Below are 7,824 nucleotides of genomic sequence, written 5' to 3' on the forward strand. Positions count from 1 at the left end.
ACGTTCCCAGATCATGTTGCTTCTGCTGGTCTGGGACTGTACTTTAGATTCATTTTTCTAAACCAAGGGAAGAAGAAAAATGTAATCAATTCGATGGCAATGCCTCCCTTTCCCACCATCACCGAGTGTAACACAAACATAAACACTGACAAAGGGAAAAAAGAGTTTAGTGTCATGTCTAAAGTTAATTGGGCCCTTCCAAAATATTTTTTTGAAACTTCAGTTTTGTCGTTATAGGTCTGGTGAACCAACAGCTCACTCAGTAGGTGACAGGCTCTTAATCCCCAGGGGGCCTGGTGGAATACATTTTGAAAGCTGGAGTAGAGAAAGATGACATGCAGAAACTAATAATGCTCTATGCCACGGGTGTAGCGCACACTCTGTTGTGTTCTGAATGACCTCGAACATGAATGAGTAGTTATATAATCATCATCTTCTTAAGGCTTAAACTTTATCGATTATGAAAATATTTTTTGCAATATTAAAATTTTTTTGTTTCTGCTATTACAGTTTTTTATTATGAAAATATTTTAAAATAATCATTTATCCTGAGATTGTAAAGACTTTTTACTCTATTGTCTTCTGTAATTAGCATAAGTGTTTGATTTGACATGTAAGCCCTTAATACACTGGGATCTTATTTTTTCCCATATAAATAACCAGTTGTTCTAGGGTAACTTTTGAATTGTCTAACCACTAATGTGAAATGCCAGGTGTATCATAAAACAGGTTTTCATTTTTATATTATTTTCTTTCTTGGATTCCCTTCTGTTGCCCTGTTTATTTTTAGCTCCAAAAATGCCACATTGTCTTCTTACCCACTGTGGTTTTATAATAAATGGTATATGAGAAAGTAAATCTCTCATGCTGTTCTTCATCTATAGTAGTATCTTATCTATTCTTGGCCTCCTGGTTTTCCATCTATATTTAGAATTTGTTTGCTAAGGTGAATAAAAATGCAATTGGAAATTTTGTTAGAATTGTATTGACCTATAGATCAATTTAAGGAAAAGGATCATCGTCATAATACTGTACCTTCCTATCTGTGAACTTGGTAATATTCTCCATGATTAAGAATTTGTATAGTGTCTTTCAATAGGATTTTATCATTTTTCCCAGGAAGTTTTTGCACACCTTTTGTTAGATTTATTCCTAGGCTCCTTATATTCTGATGTGTTTTTTTTTTTATTAAATTTCCTACCTTTGTCTTAGTATTCAGCTTGTAATTTTCTTTATTGAGCTTGAGTCCAGCTATGTTGTTAGATCTTCTTAATTATAACTATTTATGTTATTTTGTTTTATATATAGAAAATCATCTCATCTGCAAATAGCAAATCTTTTTACTTCTTTTGAAAGCCATATCTATTTTCCTATTAACTGGCTAGCATTTCCAGTACAATGCTAATCAGGAGTCCTAAGTCTTATTTAACTCTGATTTTAAAATAAATGCTTTTAACATTTAACTGTTAAGTATGATGCTTATATCAGAGTTTTCTTCCCACCCCCCAGGAAATCAAACACTATTTATTTTAGAATTAAATAGGACAGATTGAATAAAAGAAAAGCTTTTTCCTGAACTTTCCCAGTAGATATTTTCTCCCCAGGCTCTATGTTATTGATTTTAGCAGTCCCAGTGGCCTTCATAATATTCACAAAGGATATACAAAGTGTGTCATTTGGTTGAGGGGTCAAGTTTGAAAATAACAACCTTTGTGCTTTAGAACGATTCTTCAAACACATTTATTATGCTCCCTACTCATAACTGGTCAATTAAATTTTTCTTCTAAAAATAGCTTAGAACAAGAGAATCATCGACTTTATACATTATTCAAAACTAGAACTCATCTATTCTCTCCAGGGGTTCCATGGTCCAAGCAAACAGGTGGAAGAAAAAAGTATGTTTCCTATTTTGGTTTCAGTGTTTTAATGACCAGAGGAAATCCTTTGTTGTTCTCATCTTGGTTTCAACATAATACCTATCAATATCCTTTTCTTCCTCTGAATCTTGATCTGGAATTCAACAGTGATCTTCTACATTCAAACACGGAATGTTTCAAAGCTTCACCGTTTCCTTCCTTCAGACATCCCCAGGGGATTTTCCTTCCTGGTGCACACGGTCGGACTGCAGCCTGAGACAGGCACTCAGGTTCTCCTTCACACCTCGGCACGTGCCGCCTTCGGGCTTGTCCTCCTGATTCCAAGGCGTGGCTGCACCTCCGGCCACCTGCTTCCATCTGTCCCTCCGCAAAGGCCGCGACCAGGCTGCGCAGAAACAACGCCCTCTGCGGAGTCAGAGTTTTCTTTGGGGCAAATTCTATACCTTAATTGTATCCAGATTAGATTAATTACCATAGTTCTTAAAGGGAAATACAAAATAAAAGCAGTTTATTTATTGGGAACTATTCTGTTATTTAAAATAGTACAGAAGTTATCAGCCTGAGGATGGATATACCAGCTACATAAAATCATCAGGAATTTAGCTCTTCCATCTTGCTTCTCCACCATCGTTCATGCGAATTGTTTTCTAAGGTCATTTCATGACTCCAAATAGTTGTTGGCTCTCCAGTCATCACAGCAATCATTTGTGGGGGGGGCAAGAAAGAGGAAGACAGGAGTGGGGGAGGGAAGGAAAGGGACTTAGACTCAGTTTTTTTAATAGGTTTTTTCAGAGGTCTCACAAAAGAAAAAACTTGCCTTTATATTTCATAGACAAGCAACTAGAAGTTAAGAAATGCCATTTTGTCATCACTCACATGCTATGTTCCTCAAAACTGAGATTATTTAACTAAGAAAGAATGGGATAATGGGCAGTAAAAAGGAAAATCACAGTCAGTGCCTTTATCAGGTTTATAAGAAACTTTCAACCTGTTTGCCAATGATTTTTTTAAACTCATGAATATACATTGACTTTTATTGGTGCTTTTATGCATCTATTTAGATAGTCATATTTTTCTTTAATCTGTTAGTGTTATGAATTACATTAATTGATTTTCTAATTTAAATGTACTTTGTACACTCAGTATAAACTCAACTTGGTCTTGATATATCTTTGCTGTACATTGTTAGAATTGACTTGATAATATTTTGTGGAAGATTTTTTCATACATATTTAATGAGTGAGATCAATTTTCAAGTTTTTCACACGTCCTTGCTGATTTGGTTATAAAGGTTATATTATCTTATAAAATTTATTATAAGGAGTTACCTATTGTGTAAACTTCAAGTTATCCATACCTTGAAGGTTTGGTAAAATTTTCTAGTAAAACTAGTTTTATCTTGGGGGTTTTTTTGTAAGAAGATTTTTTAAAATAGCATTTTTAATTGTTTACAATTATTATTTTTTCAATTCGTTTCTCAGCCCTTTATTTTAAAATGAGGACTCTTGCCGAATTGTTTTGTTTTGTTTCATTTTTTAATGTCATAAGCTTACAAAGAACACAAAATACAGTGTACATCTCAAAACCCATCTGTTAAGGTTATGGTAGTTGGTCCTTTCCTCCTAGAGGAAAAAATTTCAAACTTTTCAATAGGAGCAGGTCCTACGTATTCCCAGGATCAAGAACAGGGCTTGAAAGTATACAATAAGCTGTACCCTAAATTGGAACCTGAAATAGTCTGTCCCTAAGCCCAAGCTCTAGGATGCCTGAATTCACGTGCTCAGTGAACTGCACCTCACCCTTTGCTCCTGGTAACTAGCTTTATGTTTGATTTCTCTCCCAGTCTCTCCCCAATCCTCAGAATCAAGCACTGAGCTCCCATCCACTTTGTACATGATTTCTTCTCTTCCTCAGATATGTTCTACCAACTCACCTCTTCCATCCCAAACACCTCATCAACTTCTAGTCTTTTGTAATTTTTATTATAAAACCCAATTCGTGTATCTTTTCCACTGGGGAGTCTTCCAGGTTATAAACAGAGTTGAACCCTCACGTTATCATCATACCTGCTACTTATCCCCATCAATCCACATATATTACACATAGTATTTTTTAACACTTTTTATTGAGATACATCAGAAATGTGCATGTCATTGGTATACAGATCTAAACATTTTCACAAAGTGTAAATATATTGCATTTTATGTTTTTATATCTTGGTCTTACCTATCAGACTGGAGCTGATTAGTGGTTCTCTATAATATTTCTAGAACCTATCAGAGTGTCTGAAACAAATATTTATTAATGAACAAATGACAGACATCTGTTTTGTTTACCAGTGATTGACTATTCAGCGATTTATTAATCTTTTTTGACACTGTGAAGTTGTAATTGTTATTGCCATTTTTTCTGTTAGGAAAGCAGTTTACCTTTCTTGCTTAAAGTAACAACTTGGAGATTGAATTATTGGCCCCAATATTTCATCCCTTTACCATGTACTTTTGCAGTTTTTCCCAGCACCATGGGAAGCATCTTCTTCCCTGACCCTGGACTCTGGGCTCACCCATGGAAATTGCTTCGGCCACTTGGAGATTGACACGTGTGACGCAAGCAGTGGCTTGATATGTGCTCCTTACAGTGAGTCAAGCCCCATGCTGCTGTCATGGCCATGAAAAGAGCTTTCCCTGGGCGGCCACTGACCCCTCAGGCTGCGCCCTAGAATGAGATTCCCAAACCCAGCCTGGATCAGCTGACCTGTTGATATGAGTGACGGAACTGAGCTCAGCAGGGACGCCCCAAGCAACCCAAAGTTTGACAGTCCCCTGCCACTGAGACTGCTTATTGTTACACAGCACTAGCTCACTAATTTGGCCAATGTTGCAAACAGACTTTACTGCTCTCAGATCATGTTTTCAAGCATGGTGCAGCTCTCCATCTATGATACATTTCCTATTCTTCAACCCAGGGTTTAGGACTCCTGTCTTTTTCTGCTTCAATAGGAAAGTTAAAAAAAAATGTACTTACTTTCCATTAGATACTAAATGTGGCCACCCCATCCTCTCTTTGGGGATGACTTCTTGAGATGCCCAACTATTCAATGGAGGCCCAGCTTCTTGGTTTGTGATTATGAGAGTTAAATATATTCTCCTGTGTCTAATGATATAATTTACATTGATAGCCATCCTCCTTGGAAGCAAGCCTGTTAACAACATTAAGCTACTTTAAGCTCTTTCCTTTTCTAGTTTACTTCTCCCTCCTCTTGAATCCATGGCTGAGGACTCACTGTGCCTTGAGAGGTGTTTAACCTGGACAGGTATGACAGTCATGGCACCTATTAATAGAAATAAAACGATGGGATTTCCGTGTAGCTCACTGTAGAATCAGGAAATTGGAATTAGTCATCAAGACTCTGGCATGGCTAGTGTTACTCCATCCCAAGCCACTCAGCTAGTTTTGTGAACTCATGCCTGATAAAAAGGAAATGACTATCTCCACAGGTGGATGCCCACCTCTGCACACTTCTGTCCTGCCTCAGTAACTGATTCCACAATAAATACATAATCTACAGTCTACAGTGCCCAGAAATGCCCAGAAATGCCCAGAAATAGGAGAATGCAGGCTAAATGCTCGGTTCCAGAATTCTTACTCTAAAATCATTTCTACCATCCATGACACACATTCCATCCTCTTTCTAAAATGTTAGGTATAGAGTGTTGAGTTAGTCATATACCCTATATCAATGGTTCTCTTAAGCAATATCAGAATTACTTGGAAGAGTTGTTAAAATACAGTTTCCTACAGCTTCTGATTCAATAGGTCTGGAGTGGGCCCTGGAAATTTGCATTTCTAACAAATTCCAGATGATGTTGATACTGCTGGTCCAAGCACCACACTTTGAAAATCCATGCCCAAGTTCATAAGGCACTAAAATTATTGGTCTATACAGAGTCTACCTAATGTTTTATTTACTTATTTTTGTCCCCATTATCTACCCCACGTCCCCTTGTCTTAGTTCAGGTTGAAAATGAGTCTAGGATGTCTATTTGCTTGAAGAAGGTTTTTGGTTAGAGATCTCAGGAAATACCCAAGTTAGGAGGTAGGCAACAACAAAGTTGGGCAGAAACACGATAATTTTCCACTGTGGCTTCAGCTAGTCCTACGAACTGGGAGCTGAGCTAGCTCTTTTGAGTTATCCCCAATGGAAACAGAAGGCTCGGCCTTTGTATTCCCATATCAGTCAATCACTGCCTGTAGGCAGTCACAAGAAGGGGCCATTACTTCAGGTGAGGCGTTTCTCTGTTGCCAGGGTAGCGCCCAGGGGGAGTGCAGGTGTGAGCTGTCAGCAGCAAAAATTCGCAGCAGCTGGAGAATGGAAGTTTTTGCTCTATAGAGAATTATGTCTGTGTATGCTGACCTCCGGGGTTATTTATGATGTATTGTTCAGTGGAAAAAATAAATTTTGGAGACAGACATGCAATATCAGAAAACAAACATCCCTGGTAGATTTACAAACTCTTGTATGTTTAAGTTTGGAAAAAAATGTGGAAAGATAAATATTTGGCTTTTAACACAGATTGCCTCAAAAGGATGGAAGTGTCAAAGGAAGAGAGGTTGAATGAGATTAACTGTTTATATATCTCTGTGCTGTTTTAAAGATTATCTGAACATGTCAATTACATATTGTTATTAAATTTAATTAGAAACAGGTACAATTGAATGTGGATTATTCATACTACAAAGGAATGTCTGCTGTCACTGTCATCCCCCTTGGGGTTCATTTACAATGTAAATTTCTTCAGTGTGTTTGAAGCATAAATCAATTAGAAACAATTTACAGGTTTTCAGAAGAGCACATGCAACAAGATTCCTGGTAGTGAACAGGTTACCTGTAAAATAGACATTTTTAACTTGAAATCCAATTACATATTCTGCAGTGGAACCTTGAATTCATCAACAGAAATTTCCCTACTCTCCTCATTTCCTCTTTTGTTCTGGGAAAGACCACTTCCTGAGGCTGAACCAGTTTATACTCCTGCCAACCATGCAGGAGTGTTCTAGGTGCTCAACCTTCTCACCAGTCCTAGGTAATGTCAGCCCCTCCCAGTTTAGACATCTTGTGGGTCATAGGGGGGTATCCCTGAGGTGTCATTTTGCATTTTCTTGATGGCTGGTGATGTTGAGCATCTTTACATATACATATCGGCTATCTTATTTTAAGCGCCTCTTCAAATCTTTGGCCTTTATAAAAGATAAATTTGCCAATCTTACTGATTTCTAGCATTTCTTTATATATTTTTGACACAATTCCTTCTTGTAATATAAGTATTGAGACTGTCTTCTCCCAGTGTGTGGTTCCCAGAATGTCTTGCTCTCTCTATGTTGTTTTTGATGAACAGAAAGTCTTAAATTTCATGAAATATACTTTATCAATCTTTTCTAGTTAGGGCTTTTGGTACAGGAATGTTTGCCTACTCTGTTATGAAGATATTTTTCTAGAATTTTCTCTGGGATCTTTGTTGATTTATCTTTCAGATTTAAATCTCTGATCTCTGTCAAATTAATTTTTTTATGGTATGAGGTTAGGTGTAACATTTTGTCATTTTAAGGGTTCGATGTGTTTGTATATGTAAATATGTGTGTATATTATTTAGAACAGTGCCTGACAGAGAAGCACTGCTATACAAATGTTAAATATTATTAGCATTACTTATTAATGCTAATTATAAGTTATTCTAACTTATTAATTTGCTAATGATGTTTTAAGTTTTATATTCTTAGCTCTATAATCATTTTTATATTTATTCATTATTTAATATCTAAATGTTTGTTTTACCTAATTTTTGATCCTTTTAAGTTCTGCTATAATGTAAAGCACTTTCAGGGTTATTTTTCAGTCTTTTAAATCAGTCCTTTTGCTTCCAGACTGGATTCATTATCAGTCTTTTAG

At 36.6% G+C, this 7,824-nt stretch overlaps 1 pseudogene; it reads right to left on the reverse strand.

Annotated features, from left to right (window-relative positions):
• Nucleotides 1–1,979: 1,979 nt before the first annotated feature.
• Nucleotides 1,980–4,541, reverse strand: LOC129087895 (cytochrome c oxidase assembly factor 5-like; annotated as a pseudogene).
• Nucleotides 4,542–7,824: the final 3,283 nt, after the last annotated feature.

This window comes from Pteronotus mesoamericanus, unplaced genomic scaffold (assembly GCF_021234165.1).
Source record: "Pteronotus mesoamericanus isolate MK-2021 breed Mesoamerican mustached bat unplaced genomic scaffold, CSHL_Meso_final scaffold_54, whole genome shotgun sequence".
NCBI lineage: Eukaryota > Metazoa > Chordata > Mammalia > Chiroptera > Mormoopidae > Pteronotus > Pteronotus mesoamericanus.